At 41.8% G+C, this 22,073-nt stretch overlaps 1 pseudogene; it reads left to right on the top strand.

The window, feature by feature from the left end:
- Positions 1-2,548: 2,548 nt before the first annotated feature.
- Positions 2,549-22,073, top strand: part of LOC148134794 (putative G protein-coupled receptor 139) — a 36,099-nt pseudogene continuing 16,574 nt past the window's right edge.

Genomic DNA, 22,073 nt, shown 5'->3' on the forward strand with positions numbered 1-22,073 from the left:
TCACTTTTTCTTCTCATTGTAGATTTATTTCATCCCGAGTGTTTTGCTTTTATTGACAAGTCTAGATGTTGAAATGATTCCAACAATTCAGGCTGTTGAGCCAATGTAACTTGTATCATATCGGTGCCTGCTTTTTATTGAAGTTAGAACAAAAGAGTAATTTGTTAATTTGTCTTAAATGCTCGAACCTCAGGAAATCCATTTCATTTGAAATTGAACATAGAGCATTACAGCGCAGTACAGTCCCTTCAGCTCACAATGTTGCGCCGACCTGCAGAACTAATCTGAAGCCCAACTAACCAACATTATTCCATTCTTGTCCATATGCCTGTAAATTGACAATTATATGCCTTTAAAGTTGGAGAGTCTATTGCTATTGCAGGCAGTGCTTTCCACTCCTTTACTACTCTCTGAGTAAAGAAGCCACCTCTGGCATCTGACCTTTTTCTATCACCCCACAATGTAAAGCAATGCCACATTGTGCGAGCCATCGCCATCCGTGGAAAAAGGCTCTCACTGACCAACCTATATAACCCTCTGATTATCTTTTATGTCTCAATTAAGTCGCCTCTCAACCTTCTTCTCTCTAATAAAATCAATTTCAAGTCCCTCATCCTTTTCTCGTAAGACCTTCTCGCCACACCAGGCAACATCCTGGTAAATCTCCTCTGCACCCTTTACAAAGCTTCCACATACTTCCTGTAATGTGGTGACCATAACCGTCCACAATACTCCAAATGTGGCCACACCAGATTTTTGTACAGCTGCAGCATTATTTATTTATAATGACAACACGCTCCCCAGGTTCTGAAAGCATTTAATGTACATCATTACACAAAGATGTTGGTCATTAACACTTCGCATCCGCTCAAGCTCAGACTGAGCTGTATCCTTTCTATCTCCCTCCTGAGCTGTCCCTGTTGTCCTGCACATTTCTTTCTTGCATAATAATTCAATTATCTTCTTCAATTCCATGATTTGACTTGATTCTGTACTCTCTCTGTCTATGCAGTGCATGCAAAATATATATCGCTTTGAAGGTTCCACTCCTGTGTATTTCGCATCTTTTACCAATCGAACAATATGTGTTGCCGCTGGCTCTTCATTCTGTCAATATTTGGGATATGTTATGTTTCTTGGTCGATCATGGACAAACCTGGCAAAAGTTTGAACGGTTCAACCATATCTTCTTTCAATCTTCCTTTTTGCAACCATATCCCAACTTCCTCATTCTGTAAAATTGACTAACATTCCTCCACCCTGTGAATCGTTTCTGCAATTTCTCTTGGTTCCTTCCCATCCTTTGTGGTGCCTTGAAATAAGCAGAATATTTCACATGGGGGCATAATCACTGTTAATCATTAGTCTTCCTAATCTCCTTGTTTTCTTACTGCATTTCGTTCTTGAAGAATTTGACGTTGAGGAGAAAGCAAATGTGGATGATGGCGGGAGGAAACATGCATCGTGAGGAAAAGAAAGTGATTGATAGTACAAAGCTTAGAGAGGGAGGCAAGAGAGATGGGACACAGAGATGAGTGTGAGAATTTGTTTATGAGATGGAGAGAAAATGTATAGATGAAGCGATAAAGTAAAAGAGAAAATTGGATCATTGACTAAAGTATTTGTACTTCCCGAATTGCTTTGGAAAATTATGTGCGATCTAGTCCTTTGTACAGTGAATGCATGGTAGTGTAATATGTTTAAATTCAGAGTCTCATGTCATATCTTTTAACACATAGAATGTCGGAGAAATTGCTGTTCACAAATCTCAGCAAACGGAGACTGTTAAATGTCTCTGACTCTTTAATCCATTGGCTTAAAATATGAAGGTAGGTGAACGTATCACGTTTGTCTTCGCAGTCAGGTCAAAACATCCAAAAGTCATTGCTCTAAATCAAACTGATTCCAAGAAAAGATTCGCTGAAATTGTACTGAAGCGTATTGTGAATTAAGAAACAACGCTGCCTTTATTAATGCAGTGAGAGGAACGTATTGTGACCTCAGTCTGAAGACAAACCTGATGGGTTCATGCGCTTTGATCATTAAATCTACACTTCTTCTGTGTAGTCAATTGCAACCACAGACCTTCCCTAACTGGCAGCATTTCCACCGAGGAAATGTCAGCATAGAAAGAGAAAAAGCTATTGATTTTGTTTTTGTGGGTACAGCGGTATTGCGTGTGTACAAACCAGCAGAATCATCTCATCTCACCTGTGAAAAGTAAGCATCCATCATTCTCCCTCATCACAAACCTCGCTGGAACAATTTCAATTTGGTGGTAATTAACCCAGACCAGGTATTATTGTGGAATAAAATGCTGTGCATTGAAAGGAATTGACTGGAGCTATTTGTTCAGTGACTGTGATCAATGCCAGTCTCAATGGAATTTTGTCACTGGAGGGATTCCGTATTCTATTAATAAGAGACTCATTTCAATCCGTTTTCCCGCAGTAGTAGCAGGGCTATTATCTCCAACATTGACAGGCATCAGCAGCTCCAGGACGAGAGTTGAAAGAATCTGTGATCAATAAACGGGAATGTTGCAGCCATGGATAAGAATCTGAGATCAATAGATCAGAATGTTACAAGCATGGACAGGAGTTTGTCCTGGGGTCTTTACTACCTTTCTCGCGATTGGGCATGGTTAGGATTGCGGATAGAAGCTGTGCTGATGATTATCCAAGTGGGTTATTATCCAATCCTCGCTATTGTTGGTGTTCCTGGTAAGTTTTCATTTATTACTTCTGCAAACATTGTGAAGGTTATTGAAATTTATGTTACCTATGTTTGGCAAAAAAAAAAGACCTATTGTACAACCCAAATAACTGCGGAGATTGTAAATAAAAGGCAAAAATAAAATTTGCTCGAAGATCTTCGCAGACCTGGCAACATATGTGTAAGATCAGTGGAAGCATGCCTGGACTATTCCTCTGAGGAAGGGTCACTCCACCCGAAACATTCAATTTGATTTCTCTCTACATATCTTCTGAGAATTTTTAGCAGCTTCCATTTTTGTTACGTAGCTATTATCTTCATTTTCAAACACAAACTCCACCCCTTTTCTATGAATTTCATACCCTACACTTACAAACACCTGAGGAGGAAGGAGATTGTTCAAATCCTCAAGGTTCACTTTTGCCCTGACCTGACGCATATCTCGGTATTTTCTCTGTCATAAAACCTGTTCATTACTATCCCAGTAATATTCCTGGTCTCCACCTCTTGCCTCCGTGTTATTGTTAAATAACCCAGCATCAGTGATTAAAAAATACAGACATTATGTTTCCAGTTCTGTTCTGGCCACTCTTTCAGTTTTCAATACTGAGACTGCAAACTTGTGCTTGTCTCTACAGTTACTTCAGAACATGGATTTCACGTCAGAATACCAATTCCACTGAACAGATAGTTCAGAGTTAACTAATTAAAAATTTAAATTTCACCGCAGCTGATGGCAGAACTTAAGTTCAAACAATAAAATTTAGAATGAAAACTAATTTCAGTAATAGCACTTATTATGAAGCTTAAGGTCTGTACTCTACCTGTGAGAGAGAGAATGAATGTTATTCTGAAATGACAGCTTACAAACACCCGTCGTAATCCTAACGAGCAGTGTCAGAGTGCACTGAAAAATTGAAAATATATACGATTTGGCTGCGAAATAATAACTTGAGTTGGTTGATGGTTTGACAACAATTGGAACTTAACCAATCAGTTTAAATTATATCCCAGGATAAGAAGACCCAATCGAGATTGAATTTAATGCTTTTGTCAACATCGAACCAATCAGACAATATAGTGTTGGGGGCTTAATTAAAAAACAGACAGTTTGTAAGAGGAACCGAATAACGGCCAGCGAGAGAATAACTGCCATCGAGACAATTTGCAACATTCTCAATCAAATGGACCTTTTCATATGATACATCTTACAGTAAAAAGGAAGAAGACAACCCAGGGAGATATTCAACCGGAAGAAGGAAAACACCGACGACAACAGTCATTGTATGATTTTGAAATTAAGTTGATGTAATTTTTATATTTGTCTTATGGAAAAATATATTGGTGTAGAGTTGGAGACAGATAATAAGGAGTTAAGAGAAAAGTGGGCTTAGAGTTGTGTTCCATTTTAGTTTAATGCTCACTATTTTAGTTAAAGAATAAATGGATATTATTTTTCTTAAATAGTAGAATTTGTCCGTTCTCTATCAATCATAATTTAACAGATTGCGAGGTGAGGTAAGCATTTCTGGGTGCTTGGTTGAATTAACAGTGGATGCCATCACCGTGTCATCACAATTTGGGGGCTCCAGTCTATAATTTGGACAGGGTTCAACAAATACAGTTTGAGATTTGGAGAGATTTGAAAAGACCTGTTGTTCAAAATCCCAGCAAATTTAAGCATTTGCCGATACATGTTCTAGAACTTTAAACAAAACGTAGGTGAGAAAATTTATTTCATACAGTTACGTATGATTAGTTAAATCATAAGTGAGAAAATGTCTTTTAAGATTGATAAAGAGGTTTAAAGATGGTGTTTAAAGATGAATCCCAAATTTGGGAAGGAAGTTTAGAAAGAAAGAGAAAGCTATACTTTTAGAATTTGCAATTAGGTTAGATTTGGATCTAAACAGGTACAAAAGGAAAGCTGAATTTTTAATTGAGTTAGTCAAGCAGTTAGGTGTGTTAGAGAAACAAACAAGCGCAGTAGAGTTAGAAAAACCGAAATTAAAATTGAGACAAATTCAGTTAGAAAATAAAGAAAGGGAATGCAGAGACATGAGAAATGAAAGAGAAAGAGAATGAAAGAGAGAATTTGAAATTCAAAAGTTGCAAATTAGCTGGGGAAGTTAAGTTAATAGGATGAAGATGAAGAGAGAAAGTAGTGATGTATACATTTTTGTTAAAGCTTTTTCACCTTTTGTTGAGAAAAATGTCGAAGCCTTAGTTACTTCCTTTGACAACGTGGATCAGCAGATCCAGTGTTCAGATAACTTGTGGGTAATGTTAGTTCAGACAAAACAGGTCAGTGGAACTCGTGAAGTATTTGCAGCGCTATCAGCTAAGGGGTCAAGAGTTTATGCAGATCCCAAACACGCTGTTTTGAATGCTTATGAATTGGTACCAGAAGCATATAGACAGCGGTTCAGGGACATAAAGAAGGAACCAGTACAGACTCAGGTTGATATCAAAAGAATGAAAAATAGCAATTTTGATATTTAGGTGTGGCCCTTAAGAATTGATAAGATCTCTGAGGCTCTGAGAGATTATAAGAATTCATGTGGATGAAAAACAAGTTCAGGAATGAGAAGAGCGACAGGGGTGTCAGATGAATATGCATTAGTACAAAAAGGCAAAATTTAGCATGTATTTCATGCAAGTATTTCATCCTGTGAGCAATAGAAATTGGGGGAAGAGGAGAACCTGTACAACAGAAAGAAATATGCAGAGAGCACTGGTAATTGTTTACCAAAGAGAGTGCACAGCCTCGGAAGAGGCTGCGCAGGGGATTTGGTGCCTGATCTGTATAAAGACATCGCCTCTGTGAATCAAGTTTACTCAGAAAGAAGTGGGGGTGGGGTGGGTGGGGGGGAGGGAAGGGGGAGGGAAAAAAGTCTTAATTTTCAGAGATACGGGATGTAATCCGTCTCTAATAATAAAACATAAATATATTTGCACTTTTTCTGTCCTGTCACCGAAAGAGTGACACCGAACGAGTGCCAACTCAATATTAGGAAAGTAACAGGGTAGTGATTGACACAGCATCAGTTCCAGGAATACAGTTTGTTCTTGGGAACGATTTAGTGGTTTGTAAGGTGGAACCGATACCCCTTGTTGTGGAGGTGCCAAAAGAAAACCAGGGAACGAAAGAGTTAAAATAAAAAATACACTGGAGTTTTTCCAGAGTGGATATTAACAAGGTCCCACAATCATAAGTCACAGCAGGAAGTTAAAACTAAGAGAAAGACGAAGAAATTAAGGTTCAATTAGCTAACACACATTGATGTATAATGGACGGAGAAAAAAAATCCCTGTACAGCCAAAAGGTCAGGCAAAACTGCATCGACCTGAAAGGCTAATCGACTTACAACAGAGAGCGGAGACAATTAAAGATAAGATTTATTGTCTCGTTATTCTGTTGTAAATCCATCAGCCTTTCAGGTCGGGGCACTTCTGCCTGACCCTCTGCCTGTTCAGATTTCTCCAGCAGCATTATATTGAACAGTGCATCCGCTAAATGAAACACAATTTCTTCATCTTTCTCTTTAGCATTTGCTTTGTACAGTGACTAATGGTCGTCTGATCTGTTAATAGGTGTGTATATGACTGTATAGATATGTATATATGTACACACACACACACATGCGCATGCACACACATATATAGACATATAATGCATCCTCAGGAAATGTGTCAGAATGTATTATTGCGGTTCATTATGTTAAGGATTGAATCCTAAGATGAAAAGGGAGACCACGGCAGGCTAGTGCAAAGGAGAAATGGGCAGAAGTGCTCCAGATTATGTTGGCAGAAGCATACAGACAGCAAGTGTTATGTGTCGCACATTAACTACCAGTAGGAGGTCACGGAGTTTTAACGAAACCTCTGACTAAGGGTCAAAAGCATTTCTGTTCGTCTGGTCTACACAAGGATGTTGTTGCATTTTGAAATACATGTCATACATGCCAAATGATAGGTAAGTGACAGGCAGTAAAAACAAAATGACACCTTTGTTGCCAATTACTGCATTCAAAAAATCTTTCAAGTGAATTATGATTGAATATGTAATTCCACTTCCTAAAACTAAGAGTGAGAAACAGCACTTGCTAACAATAAAGGATGTGTCTATCAGAGTTCTGGAAGCAATTCCAGTACAGAAAATTAATGTAAAATGTTGCCAAAGGAGTTAATGGGTTGCTTCACTCAGTATGGGCTAGGGAGAGAGATTCAGCCCGACCCAGGCTCTAATTTTACTGCTCAGCTGTTGAAGGAAGGCATGGATAGCTTAGGGATATAGCATTTTAAGTAAAATGCGTATCATCTTCAATCCTGGGAAGCTTTGGAAAGTTGGCATCCGACCCCGAAAACCACGTTAAAAGTGTACTGTCAGGATTACCCGAATGATCAGAATATAGGTATTCAATACATATTTTTTGCTATAAGAGAAACCTTGGACAAATCTTTCAGTTTAGTCCCTTTGAGTTGATACTTGGGCATGAGGTGAGAGGTCATTTGAAATTAATTAAGTGAAATTAATTAAAGAACAATTGACAGGATGGAGGGCGGAGATCTTACACGTTGATTATGTTTCTGAGGTGAGGGAGAGATTGACTCGGGTAGCTGAGTGAGCTAAACAGGACCTGAAGTCGGCAGAGCACAGAATGAAGCAAGTGGCAGATGAAAACTCTGAAATATGGACGTTTTCCAACTGGAATGCAAATTAGTATTGTACCAGTGGTAGGAGAACCCTTCAAAGCTAGGTTTAGTGAACCCTATCAAATGGACAAAAAGTTAAACCAGGTAACTATCAGGCAAGGAAAAATCTATGCCGAATAGAAAAAAAACACCGAATCGGATACATCACGTGAATAAGGTGAAACTTGTTTTAAAAGACACCAGGAACTGGCAAACAGGTGTTAGTTACTACCCCGCAGCATGACGAATCAAATTCAGATTCCATGGAGTTTGATGTGCCTCAAAATACGTTAAAGAATGAGGAAGTCCTTGAGGAATGGGTTAGGTTAGTGAACGATCTGTCTTACGAGAGAAGAACCCAGATGAAAGGTTTGTTGCAGCAGTATGAGGACATATGCAGCACTAAGATGGGGAGGGCTAATACCATTGCGCCTAAGGTGGAAGTAGGGAATGCTGTTCCGGTAAATCAACACAGACTTAAACCTTTCAAAGTCACACATGTCCTGAAGAAAGTGGACGCGATTCTTGTCGGTTATATCATCGAACTGAGTCAGAGTGACTGGAGTTTTCGGATCGTGTTAGTTCCCAAACCTGAAGGGACTCAACGATTTTGTGTGGACTACCGAAAGATCAATGCCATTACAAATCAGGCTCACACACAATTCGAAGTTTGGAGGGCTGGAAAGAAAAAGTTGGATAAGCAAGTTACATTACAAAGTTGGACTTACTGCGTGGGTTAGGGTCAGGATTAGGGTTAAGGTTAGGCTTAGGGTCAGGGTTTATCAGAGAAAGCAAAAGACGTTTGAAACCGCAAATGGACTCTCTCAATTTGAAATGATGCCTTTTGGAATGAAGAACTTCACATTCAGTCACATTCCAAATACTCATGAACAAAGTTGTGGCTGAGATAATGATCTGTGCAAAATATCTGGATGGCCTAGTGGTCTTTAGAGAGTCACGGAAAGACATCCAGAACATTTCTACAGCAAGTGATAAATCCACGCAGGGGCAGCTCTCCACTAGTTATGGTCTTCTCTGACATGTATCAAGATCTTTGTTGGTGTTTGATGTCATTTTTCTCGCTCCAAACCATATCTGCAACGTTCTGCATGTAGTAACTAGGCCCAAACATATTTTGCTGTTTCATTTCTGACCTTCCTTCCATCATGACGTCAGAAGTCAGGATGTTCTCTGCTGAGTGTGATGTGTTCAACATTCACGATTCCTCCGGTACTAAACAATCCATGTTCAAATGCAACAGGCTTGAGCTGGCAGTTGGTGGGTAACATGCACGCTAGACAAATGCGAGGCACTAACAATCGCAAAATAGAGAAAATTTCAACTCCGCAAGTTGACATTAAATGTTGTTACCTTCATTGAATTCCCCACTGATTCGCAATAGTCAACATGGCTTTGTACGTGGGAAATCAAGTCTCACAAACTTGATTTGAGCTTTTTTGAGGAAGGAACAAAGTTGATTGATGTGGTCAGAGGGGTAGACGTGATCTCTATGGACTTCAGTAAGGCGTTCGACAAGGTTCTGCATGGGATATTAATTAGCAAAGTTAGATCTCACGGAATACAGGACGAACTCTCTATTTGGATACAGAACTGGCTCAAATGTAGACGACAGAGGGAGGTGGTGGAGGGTTGTTTCTTCGGACTGGAGGCATGTGACCAGAGGAGTGCCACAAGGATTGGTGCTGGGTCCTCTAATATTGTTTATTTACATAAATGATTTGGATTTGAGTATACGATGTACAGTTAGTAAGTCTGCAGATGACACCAAAAGTGGAGGTGTAGTGGACAGCAAAGTGGGTTACCTCAGATCACACCAGGATCTTGACCAGATGCGCCAATGGGCTGAGAAGTGGCAGATGGAGTTTAATTCAGATAAATGCGATATGTTGTATTTTGGGAATGCAAATCTTAGAATGACTTATATACTTAATGGTAAGGTTCTACGGAGTGTTGATGAACAAAGAGACCTTGGAGTGCAGGTTCATATCTCCTTGAAAGTGGAGTCGCAGGTTCTTATAACAGTGAAGAAGGCGTTTGGTATGCTTTGCTTTACTGGTCAGAGTATTGAGTACAGGAGTTGGCAGGTCATGTTGGGCTGTACAAGACATTGGTTAAGCTACTGTTGGAATATTCCATGCAATTCCGCTTTCCTTCCTATCGGAAAGATATTGTGGAAATGGAAAAGGTTCAGTAAAGATTTACAAGGATATTGCCAGGGTTGGAGGATTTGTGGAACAGGGAGAGGCTGAACAGGCTGGGGCTGTTTTCCAGGGAGCTGAGGGGTGACCTTATCGAGGTTTACAAAATCCTGAGGGGCAGAGATAGGGTAAATAGTCAACGTATTTTCCCTGGAGTTGGGGAGTCCTGAACTAGAGGGCATAGGTTTAGGGTGAAAAGGGAAAGATATAAAAGAGACCTAAGGGTCAACCTTTTCACACAGAGGGTGGTACGTGTATGGAATGAACGGTGGAGGCTGGTACAATTGCAACATTTCAGAGGCATTTGGATGCGGATATGAATAGGAAGAGTTTGGAGGGATATAGGCCGGGTGCTGGCAGGTGGGACTAGATTGTGTTGGGATATCTGGTTGGCTTGGACGTGTTGGACAGAAGCGTCTGTTTCCATGCTATAGACCTCTGTGATTCTATGACTCTATACTAATCCTGTGCATTGATTTGAAAAACACCCACATGTCAAATGTGGAGTTGCCTGATAACAGCTCCTCCCAATTAACTCACCCTTGCACCTGCCCAAGATATAATTTGCTGTCCCTCAAATTAATATCTTCTTAAGTTCTCATCGTTCACAGAATACAGCTTTGGAAAGATGAAAAAAGTACAGTGGTAATCTAGCTTCCTAATATTTTTTGTGATTGGTTGGCTTGTCCTGTAACAATAACTAATAGGATATCAATTATATGTAATATACCTTCATTTTCAGAAATTATTTGTCAAAACCCCACCAGCACACTTACTGTTTTATGTAAAATCACATTAGAGTGCGGTAATATTAGAGGGCAGCACGGTAGCTCAGTGGTCAGCACTGCTGCCACACAGTGCCTTGCACCCAGGATCAATTCCCGCAACGAGCAACTGTCTGTGAGGAGATTTCACATTTTCCCCATGTCTGTGTGTGTTTCCTCTGGGTGCGACAGTTTCCTCCCACAGTCCAAGGATGTGTAGGTTCGATGATTTGGTCAGCTCAATTGCATGTAGTGCTCGGTGCATGAGTCAGGGGTGAATGTATGAAATGGGTCTTGGTGGGTTGCTCTTCGGAGGATCGGAGTGGATTTGTTGGGCTGAAGGACCTATTCCCACACTGTAGGGAATCGAATCTAAAAATATACAAACTTGGATTCAGAATGTGGCAGCTGAGAGCAAACAGTGTATGGGAACAAAATATACCAGTTTGGTGTTTAACCTGGTATAATGTGATTTTTAACATTGCCCACTTCAGTCCAACACCGGCACGTCCATGTCATGTTTACCTAATAAAGGCAAAAGCTTTCACAGGCTGAATGACCAGCAGGAATGACCGGATCGCTGGGATTCCAGGTTTGACTTGTGAAAAGAGACTTGTTCGACCAAGTGTGCATTCGCCACACTAAATAACAATAGGCAGAAACACTGAAACATAAAATAAAAACTCTGACAGGGATGGACAGATTGGATACAGGGATGGCTGTTAGGTATATATCAAGGGGTCACAGACTTAGTATCTCAGACAAGCCAATTTGTACTGAGTTGTGCAGTACTTTCTGAATTCAGACACTGATTAGCTGCGAATGTACCCCCCCCCCCCCCCCCCACATAACTCTGTCGAGTCCAGGGTATTGAATATAAATAAGAACACAGTAGATGCATTTCTAGATACGACAGGGGGAGAAAGCAGGAACATGGTGTTGCGGTCGAGGCTTACCAATCATTTTAGATGATGGTGTACAAGCTTCAATCGGCCAGTTCCGAATTTCTACATTTTGATTCCTATACTCATGAAAATGATGTGTATGTTGTGTTTAAAAATGTATTGAGGAGGTGGACAACCATGAACAAAATTGCAGGAGGCAGGGCAGGAGGCTCATTGTGTTCAATACTTCTTTCCCAATGTTTCTTTGTAGTATTTTGAAAAACGCTGAAAATGTTGTTACAAGCTCTCAGATGTGTGGAAAGTGGCCTGTACAGGCTCGAAATGTCTGGGTTTCTATTTCTCGTTGTCTGATGTCTAGAATCCTGACAGTGTAGAAACAGGCGCTTCGGCCCAAAACTCCAAACAGACCCTCTGAAGAGTAACTCGGCCAAGCCAACTGCTTAGGCTTTTACTCTACATTTATGTCGGACTAATACACATGACCTACACATCCCTGAACACTACGGGCAATTTGGAATGGTCAATTCACATAAGCTGCATATCTTTGGATGTGGGAGGAAACCGGACTACCCAGAGGAAACCCGCACTGACACGGGAGAACGTGCAATCTCCACACAGACTGTCGCCCGAGGCTGGAGTCGACCACAGGTCCCATGCTGTAAGACAGCAGTACCTCACCACTGTGCCACTGTGCCGCCCCATCTAGAGCAGTTCCAGGTCTTCTGTCCAGTTTCATCCTATTAGAACTTCGACCAGTTTAGTATAATCGAATGTCGTGCTTGGCAAGAGGGTGCCTTTGATTTAAGCAAATCTCTGTGTGTCTGGAGTCACTTTTAGACCTGACCAGGAAGGACAATAAGTTGATGTTTTTAAAGACATTTGAGGAATGAAATTGTTATGAACAATCGACATTGTTTTAAGGTCACTATTACTGATTCCAGCTTTGGAAATTTCAGATGTTAAGAATGACTTTAACTTTCAGCAGCTGCAGCAGCATTGCCCCGGTTTTCTGGATTCGTAATTCAAACATATTTCCATCAAAATACCGCCTTCACGTGCGGACCTGTCAGAAATCCCACGGAGTAGGTAACTTTTGTGCATGTGCTGCTTTGGCAGCTGTGTCAAAGAGAACGTCCACCAATTTGGCTATTGTAATGGCACTGACAGGTTGGAAATTGATCAAAATGGACGTACTTTCCTTTTAGGAGCCGAGACCATTTGTACAATTTTCTACGTTTTTGATTAGATATCAGAGTTTGTGTTGGCCAGGGAAATGGTTTACCTTGCTGCAAAAATCATTAATTTTATTGCACGAATTCAGGACCTATAACTTTGCCGTTCCTATTGCGTTCAGTTTTTTTTTTCCCTTCAAATCATTCAGCGATGTTCACAGGGGCTTTTCATATGAGCAGTGTTTGTGATCTCTCTTTCTGTACCTTTTGGAGGTTAGAACGTTGAGAAAGGATCTTATTTGAGCTTACCAAATACAGAGAGGCCTCGATGGTGAAGAAGGTAATTCACTGAATAAGAGAAATCAGGATGCAGAGCACAACCTCAGAGTGAACGAAAACCCATTTGAACATTGTTGTACAGAAATTTCTACGGCCATATGGTGTGCGTCAGTGACACAGGGGGCTACGGAGGCAAATTTGTTGAATACTATTAAGACAGACACAGATAGTTTCTTGAGTAGAAAGGAAAAAGTGAGGACTGCAGATGCTGGAGATCAGAGCTGAAAAATGTGTTGCTGGAAAAGCGCAGCAGGTCATGCAGCATCCAACGAGCAGGAGAATCGACGTTTCAGGCATGAGTCTGAAGAAGGGCTCATGCGCAAAACTTCGATTCTCCTGCTTCTTGGATGCTGCCTGACCTGCTGCGCATTTCCAGCAACACATTTTCAGCTCTGAGTAGAAACGAAGTCGAGGGTTACAGGGGGAAGGTACGAGAATGGATTTTAGAAGTCGATTAGCAGTTATCGAATGGCCGACCGTGCTTGATGGGTTAAGTGGTCTTATTCTGCTCACATATTTTATATTACACTCACGTGGTGTAAATCGAATTGGATGAAGACTGCGAATGTGATACTGATGACATCATTACAACATGCTAGTGGACCATCCACTTCACTGTTTTGGTTTTTATCCAGATGCACTGGGCTTCCCCATTGTTGTGGACAGAAGGTACATGAGGAAGTGTCTCCTCGGTTCGTGAGCTGTTTCAGATGCGGCTGATCTTCAGAACTTCCATCTGACACCTAAACAGACAATAATGGAGAAATGAGATAGGTCTGGCAGCGTCTGGTGAAAAAAAGTAGTGACCTTTTTGACATAACTTAAACCAGCTGGGAAATGATGCCATTTCTACTGATAATGTAGGGTGGGATTGTTTGGGAGAGTTTACAGAATACATGGAAATGATGTCGAAAGAGATAGAGTGGGAGGTATACAAAGGGAAAGGCTAACAAAGTGACTGCTGATGTTAATCAGAGTACGAGGTAAATCTTATGGTAATATATGCGGAAAATGCTTATTTTCATATATTGAAAATGGGGTGGCTGTTCTCCTGATGAAGTTCTCCTGTCCGTAACGTCGATTTTGCTGCTCCTCGGATGCTGCCTTACCTGCTGTGTTTTTCCAGCACCACTCTAATGTTGACTCTCTTTTCCAGCAACTGCAGTCCTCCCTTTCGTCTAGCTGTGCTTCTGCACTCCTGAAAAAATGGGATCCAAGTGTGTGAAGTGGGTAATTGACATGAAGGTGGGTGTTTATATTCTGAAATTGTCGATCACATTTTTGAGTTGGAAGGATGTAAGATACCGAGAAAGAAGATGAGGTTTTTCTCCTGCAGCTTGCATTGAGCTTGCCTGGTTCATCGCAGCAAGTCTAGGATAGAACTGCTGAAATGGGAAGACGGCAATGGGGTTAAAGTGGAAAGAAACTGGAAGCTCAGGGTCATTTTTTACGGCCAAAATGTAGGTGTTTGGTGAAACAATCAGGAAGTCTCTTCTTTGTCTCACCCATGCAGAGGAGAACACATTGTGAGAGTGACCAGAGTAGACAAAGTTAAATGTGCTCTAACTTGTTGAAACCGAGGGCCAGTTCTCGGACACGTCTTCCTATCTTCCCCTAGATGATCACCCCACCATCTGACATCAAACTATTTTTTTCACACCTATCACTGAGCTTAAATGGGGATTCCTTCGAACTACCCACCCTCATCACCACCACTACACAACTCTTCAAAGTAAATAGGCCACCAAACCCTACAAAAGGCATGAATAGGACTGCGATTGCAAACATATTGTTCTGCCTGTTCTTGCCTCGTGGAACTTATTGCATCATACCTGATGTGCTGTTTCTATCCTTGTCGATCCGTTCCCATTTACATCGATGAATTTTCTTCCTTTGATGTCAATTTCAGAATTTTAAATTCTCGAGCTCCTGCCGCCTTCCCTGATAATGGTGTTGCTTCCCTCACATATTTGGAATTGATAAAACATATATGATATTTGCTTCAAATTTCAATTCCCATCTGACCTTTATCTGATCATTTTGCGATTGGTCCTTTCCTTTCCTCGAAAATCTCTCTTTCTCTTTCTGCAGATTGGGTGTCAGCAAAATCTACTTCAAACCCACCAACACCAACCTACGTTGTTTTTATACATCCTCACAGCCCGCTTCTTGTGATGATTCCATCCCAGTATCTCAGTTTATCAATTTCCATCGCATCTCTTCCAATATGGTACCTTCTGTCCAGGGTTGGGGAGAGCTGTGGTGTGCGTTCAGAAATGCACACTATTTCCATCAAACTAGGTTCCCCACGATTGTGTTTAATGTGTTCGTCAGCCCTCTAAGATTCCCCGGCCAATCCACCTGCACGCCCATTTCCTATCCATAGATGAACGGCACTTTCTCTTTTAATTGGATAAGTTGTAGCACATGGACGTCTCTATCCTAATTCCATACCTTACAAGACCATGTTTGCAGCCTGCCCCTGAAGTGAGCTTACGCAGCCCATTGAGCCCCATGCACAGAGACGAAGATTGTGCTGTGCTCTGGATATTAATCACAATGTTTTGGTCTGTAATAACCCATCTGAATGAACGACCCACATACAGATAATATGATTTGTACATGATTCAGACTATCCAAGGTCTTTCTTAATCCAGGTTATTCTGCCAAAATTACACATTTGAAATTTAGAAAAGATATATGAATTTTGCAGACAGTGATGGAGTAGTCCTTTATATATTACCAAGCTTGTCACTAGTATAGATTTACCCAGCTGTCTAAGCCCTACACTCAGAGCCGGTAAAGGATCTGTGTTCTATTCGTTAATAAGTCTGCCTCGGGTCTATGTTAAGTCAACTGCCTGAAGTCCACACATAGATACAGTGAGGGAGACGTGTACTATATATTACTCAGACTGTCTCTGATCTGTACTGGAGCAGCTGACTCAGCCAAACACAAAAATGCAGTGAGAGAACCGTGCGCTCTTTATGACTAAGATTGTCCCTGGTCTGTGTTCCTCTAGTTGACTTAATCCCACACACAGAGACAATGAGGGAACTGAACTCCATGCATTCCTCTCGTTTTCGCTGGTCTGTGTTAACCAAGCTGACTGAACACCCCACCGCCGCACCCCCCACACACTCACAAACAATGAAGGAGTTGTGTTCTACATATTACTCAGACTATGCCATCCATGAATGTTGACGTGATCATTGTGGGTAAACGTTGTCTGTTGGCTAAGTGATGAAATTACTTTCTGATAAATTTAAAACAATCAAATTGTTGATTAATGCTCATTTGATAAATTCATTTCCCTTTGTGCTTCCAACTGCGACTATGTTCCACAGGAAATACCTGAATGTGTGTGTGCTATTGAACAACAGAAGACTAAATCATCAGTCTTCATCGTGGCATCATGGATCAAATCCTATTTATTGATTTCAATCCTCTTCTGGAATATCTGAGCAGGAACCTGTCTTTGCAGTATCTCAATACTCTCTTTTCCACTGAGCTGATCTTCTGACCACATTGAATATACATCATGAAGACTAACAACTTCTTCCTACATTCATCCTTGTCTGAACTTCTCCATTGCAGAAATTTTCATTCATCTCTATGGTAGATCCAATACACAACTATTCTAACATTAGTGCCTCAACGACACATTTTGCATACTCACTAAACTTCTGGTTATCCACGAGCCTTCTGAATGTCCCGTGTACTCAGAGCGAATCACTTTCACCTATCATCTCTGCAGTCAATGACGTACACCATCCTTTTCATCGATTATCTCTGTACTCATTGAGCTACACTGTCGCTCAGTGCTCCACCCAAATAATCAGTTTGTACCTATACTCCTGATCACCAATCGCTTCTGTGTTCACTGACCAACACTGCTCTTCTTATCCATTACCCCTGTACTCACTGACCTAAACTGTCCTGTTTATACTTCACTTCTGTCCTCACTCACCTACATTGTTGCTTTTATCCATTAGCCCGTATTCAATTGGAACGGACTAATATACTTGCAGGGAAATTTGCTAGAACTGCGTGGGAGGTTTTAAACTAGTAAGGTCGCCCCATAGGCATTTGTCTACACTGTCCCGTTCAGCATTCACTCCTGTACTCACTGACCTACACTGTCGCATTCACCATCAGTCCTGTACTCACTGATTTACACTGTCCCATTTATGCCTCAACCCTGTACTCCTTGATCAACAGTGCGCTGTTCATCTATCATCCTTGGCCTCAGCAACCGACATTGTCCAGTTCAACAATTACTGCTGTACTCACTGACCTGTGCTATTCTATTCACTCACCACCACTGTATTCACTGATCTACACTGTTCCATTTATCCATCACTGCTGCATTAACTGTCCTCTAATGCTCTGTTTACTTTTCATCCCTGTACACACTGAACTCCACTGTCTCATTCACCCTTCACTCTTTACTAACTGACGAATAATTCCCCGTTTACTGAACACCCCTGAACTCAATGACTTACACTGTCACTTTCATCCATCACTTCTGTACTCACTGAACTACACTGTCCCATCAACATATCATCATTGTATTCACTGCCTACGGTGTCCCGTTCAATCCATCATCCTGTACCCACTGACCCGCACACTTGGAATCATTTGTCACATGGTATTCGTTGATCTGCATTGCCGGTCGCCAATCACACCTATAAAAAAATGAGCAGTACTGCCCCATTCATACATCTTCAATGTACTCACTGACGAGCATTTCCCCAATACCTCTCTACTCGACGACTGAAACTGTTCGGGCCCCGCATTATCCCTGTTCTCATGGGCTTCCACTGACCTGTTCAGGCATCACCCCTGTACTCACTGACCTACGCTGTTCCGCTTCTCCAACAGGTCTGTACTCACCGACCTACACCGTCCCGTTTCCCCAACACCTCTGTACTCACTGACTTACATTATAATTTGCACCCTTAATCTTATCACTCAAGGACCTACACGATCCCGTTCAGCCATCACCTCTGTACTCACTGTACTCACAGTCTTTGATCCATTTATCATCCTGTATTCCCTGACCTGCATTGCCCATTTACCCATCACTCCTATACAAACTGACCCACACTGCAACATTTATCCATCATCCTGTACTCACTGACCTATACTGACCTGTTTACTCATCATCCTATACTCACTGAACTACATCATCCCATTCACCGATCAGCTCAGTGCTCCACCCAAATAATCAGTTTGTACCTATACTCCCGATCACCAATCGCTTCTGTGTTCACTGACCAACACTGCTCTTCTTATCCATTACCCCTGTACTCACTGACCTAAACTGTCCTGTTTATACTTCACTTCTGTCCTCACTCACCTACATTGTTGCTTTTATCCATTAGCCCGTATTCAATTGGAAGGGACTAATATACTTGCAGGGAAATTTGCTAGAACTGCGTGGGAGGTTTTAAACTAGTAAGGTCGTTGAGGGGGGACCCAGGGAGATACTGAGGAAGGATATCAATTGGTACAGTTGAGAACAGAAGTGAGTCAAACAGTCAGGGCAGGCAGGGACAAGGTAGGACTAATAAATTCAACTGCGTTTATTTCGATGCAAGGGAAGGCAGATGAACTCAGGGCATGGTTAGGAATATGGGACTGGGATATCATAGCATTTACAGAAACATTGGTCAGGGATGGGCAGGACTGGCAGCTAAATGTTCCAAGACACAAATGCTACAGGAAAGATAGAAAGAGAGGCAAGAGAGGAGGGGGAGTGGCATTTTTGACAAGGGATAGCATTACAGATGTGCTGAGGGAAGATATTCCCAGAAATACATCCAGAGTTGAACTGAGGAATAAGAAAGGGGTGATCACCTTACTGGGATGGTGTTATAGACCCCCTAACAGTGAGAGAGAAATTAAGAAACAAACTTGGAAGGAGAACTCAGCTACCTGTAAGAATAATAGCGTAGCTATGGTAGGGGATTTTAACTTTCCAAACATCGACTGGGACTACCATAGTGTTAAAAGTTTAGATGGAGAAGAATATCTTAAGTGTGTACAAGAAAATTTTCTGGTTCAGAATGTGGATATAACTGTGAGAGAAGATGCAAAATTTGAACTACTCTTGGGAAATAAGGCAGGGCAGGTGACTGAGGCGTCAGTGGGGGAACACCTTGGGGCCAGCGACCATAATTCTATTCATTTTAAATTAGTGATGGAAAAGGATAGGCAGATCTAAAATTTGAAGTTCCAAATTGGAGAAAGGCCAATTTTGACGGTATTAGGCAAAAACTTTCGAAAGCTGATTGGAGGCAGATGCTCGAAGGTAAACGGACGGCTAGAAAAGGGAAGACTTCAGAAATAAGATAACAAGAATCCAGAGAAAGTATATTCCTGTCAGCGTTCAAGGGAAGGCTGGTATGTATAGTGAATGCTGGATGACTATAGAAATTGAGAGTTTGGTTAAGAAAAAAGAAGGAAGCATATGTCAGGTAAAGACAGGATAGATCGAATGAATCATGAGAAGAGTACAAAGGAAGTAGGTGTATAGGTAAGAGGGAAATCAGGAGAGCAAAAGCGGGCATGAGAAAGCTTTGGCAAATAGGATTAAGGAGAATCCAAAGGGTTTTTACAAATATATTAAGGACAAAAAGGTTAACGAGGGAGAAAATTGCGCCCCTTAATGATCAGCAAGGTGGTCTTTGTGAAGAGACACAAAAAATGGTGGAGATACTAAATGAATACTTTGCATCAGTATTTACTTTGGAAAAGGATATGGAAGTTGTAGACTGTAGGGAAATAGATGCTCACATCTTGCAAAATGTCCAGATTACAGAGGAGGAACTGTTTGGTGTCTTCAAAAGTTTAATGGTGGATAAATCCCAAGGGCCTCATCAGACGTAACCTAAAACTCTGTGGGAAGAGAAAGAAATGATTGCTGGGCCTCTTGCAGAGATATTTGTGTGCGGCACGATGGCACAGGGGTAAGCACTGCTGCCTCACAGCGCCAGAGACCCGGGTTCAATTCCCGCCTCAGGCGACTGACTGTGTGGAGTTTGCACGTTCTCCCCGTGTGCTCCGGTTTCCTCCCACAGTCCAAAAAAATGTGCAGGTCAGGTGAATTCGCCATGCTAAATTTCCCATAGTGTTAGGTAAGGGGTAAATGTAGGAAATGTAGTGGACTTGTTGGGCCGAAGGGCCTGTTTCCACACAGTAAGTAATCTAATCTAACCTAATGTGTAACATCGCTAGTCACAGGTGAGGTGTCGGAACACTGGAGGTTGTCAAACGTGGTGCCACTGTTTAAGAAGGGCGATAAAGACAAGCCAGGGAACCATAGACCGGTGAGCCTAACGTCAGTGGTGAGCAAGTTGTTGGAGGAAATACTGAGGGACAGGATGTACATGTATTTGGAAAGGCATGGACTCATTAGAGATAGTCAACATGGCTTTGTACGTGGGAAATCATGTCTCACAAACATGAGTTAGCTTTTTGAAGAAGTAACAAAGAATATTGATGAGGGCAGAGCAGTAGATGTGATCTATATGGACACCAGCAAGGCGTTCGACAAGGTTTCTCAAGGGAGACTGATTAGCAAGGTTAGATCTCATTGAATACTGGGAGAACTACCCACTGGGATGAAAAACTAGCTGAAAAGTAGAAGACAGAGGGTGGTGGCGAAGGGTTGTTTTTCAGACAGGAGGCCTGTGACCAGTGCAGTGCCTCAAGGATCGATGCTGGGTCCTCTACTTTTTGTCATTACATAAGCAATTTGGATGCGAGCATAAGCGGTACAGTTTGCAGATGACACCAAAAATGGAGGTGTAGTGGACAGCGAAGAGGGTTACCTCAGATTACAACAGGATCTTGACCAGATGGGCAAATGGGCTGAAAACTGGCAGATGTAGATTAATTCAGATAAATGCGATGTGCTGCATTTTTGAAAGCAAATCTTAGCAGGACTTATATACTTAATGGTAAGGTACTAGGGAGTGTTGCTGAACAAACGACCTTGGAGTGCAGGTTCATAGCTCCTTGAAAGTGGATTCGCAGGTAGATAGGATAGTGAAAAAAGGCGTTTGGTATGCTTTCCTTTATTGGTCAGTGCATTGAGTACAGGAGTTGGGAGGTCACCTTGCGGCTCTTCAGGACATTGTTTCTGTTGGAATATTGCGTGCAATCCAGGTCTCCTTCCTATCGGAAATATGCTGTGAAACTTGAAGAGGTTCAGAAAATATTTACAAGGATATTGCCAGGGTTGGAGGTTTGAGCTATGGGGAGTGGCTGAACAGGCTGGGGCTGTTTTCCATGTAGCGTCGGGGGCTGAGGGGTGATCCGATAGAGATTTAATAAATTATGAGGGGCATGGATAGGACAAATAGACAACGTCTTTTCCCTGGTGTCGGGGAGTCCAGAACTAGAGGGCATAGGTTTAGGGTGAAATGGGAAAGATATAAAAGAGACCTAAACGGGCAACGTTTTCACGCAGAGTGTGGTACGTGTATGGAATGAGCTGCCAGAGTCTGTGATGGAGGCTGTTACAATTGTAATATTTAAGAGGCATTTAGATTGGTATATGAATAGGAAGGGTTTGGAGAGATATGGGCTGGGTACTGGCACATGGGACTAGGTTGGGTTGGATATCTGGTCGGCATGGACGGGTTGGACCGAGGGTCTGTTTCAATGCTTTACATTTCTATGACTCTATAATTAACGACACAGTCCCGTTGACACTCCACCACTTTACATACTGAGTAACAGTGTTCCATTCAGCCATCATCACTGTACTCACAAAACTACATTCTCCCAATCACCCATCACTCATGCACTCCCTGTCCTACACTGTCCCATTCAACCATCATTCTTGTAATCACTGACATACCGTGCTCAGTCCACTCGTCACCTTTGTACACAGTGACCAACACTGCCCTCTTCATACATTACTCCTATACTCACTGATCTGACCTGTCCCATTCTCCCATCATCCCTCTACTGACTGAGCCGTTCAACCACCAGTCCTGCATTCACTGACTGATACTGTCCCGTTTCCAATCCATGCATTTACTCACTGACATTTAGTGCTCCATTCCCCCATGACTTCCGTAGTAATTAACCAAATCTGTCCTTTTCTCCCATTACTCCGATATTCATTCACCTTCACAGCCCATTTCACTCATCAACCCTGTACTCACTGAGCTACACCGTCCAATTCACCTATCACCCCTGAACTTAGTGACCGACATTATCCCCATCACAAGTTTGCCCTGTACTCAA

The sequence above is a fragment of the Chiloscyllium plagiosum genome, unplaced genomic scaffold (genome assembly GCF_037043375.1).
Source record: "Chiloscyllium plagiosum isolate Xiang-an unplaced genomic scaffold, Cpla_swu_hap1 HiC_scaffold_52, whole genome shotgun sequence".
Taxonomy (NCBI): Eukaryota; Metazoa; Chordata; class Chondrichthyes; order Orectolobiformes; family Hemiscylliidae; genus Chiloscyllium; species Chiloscyllium plagiosum.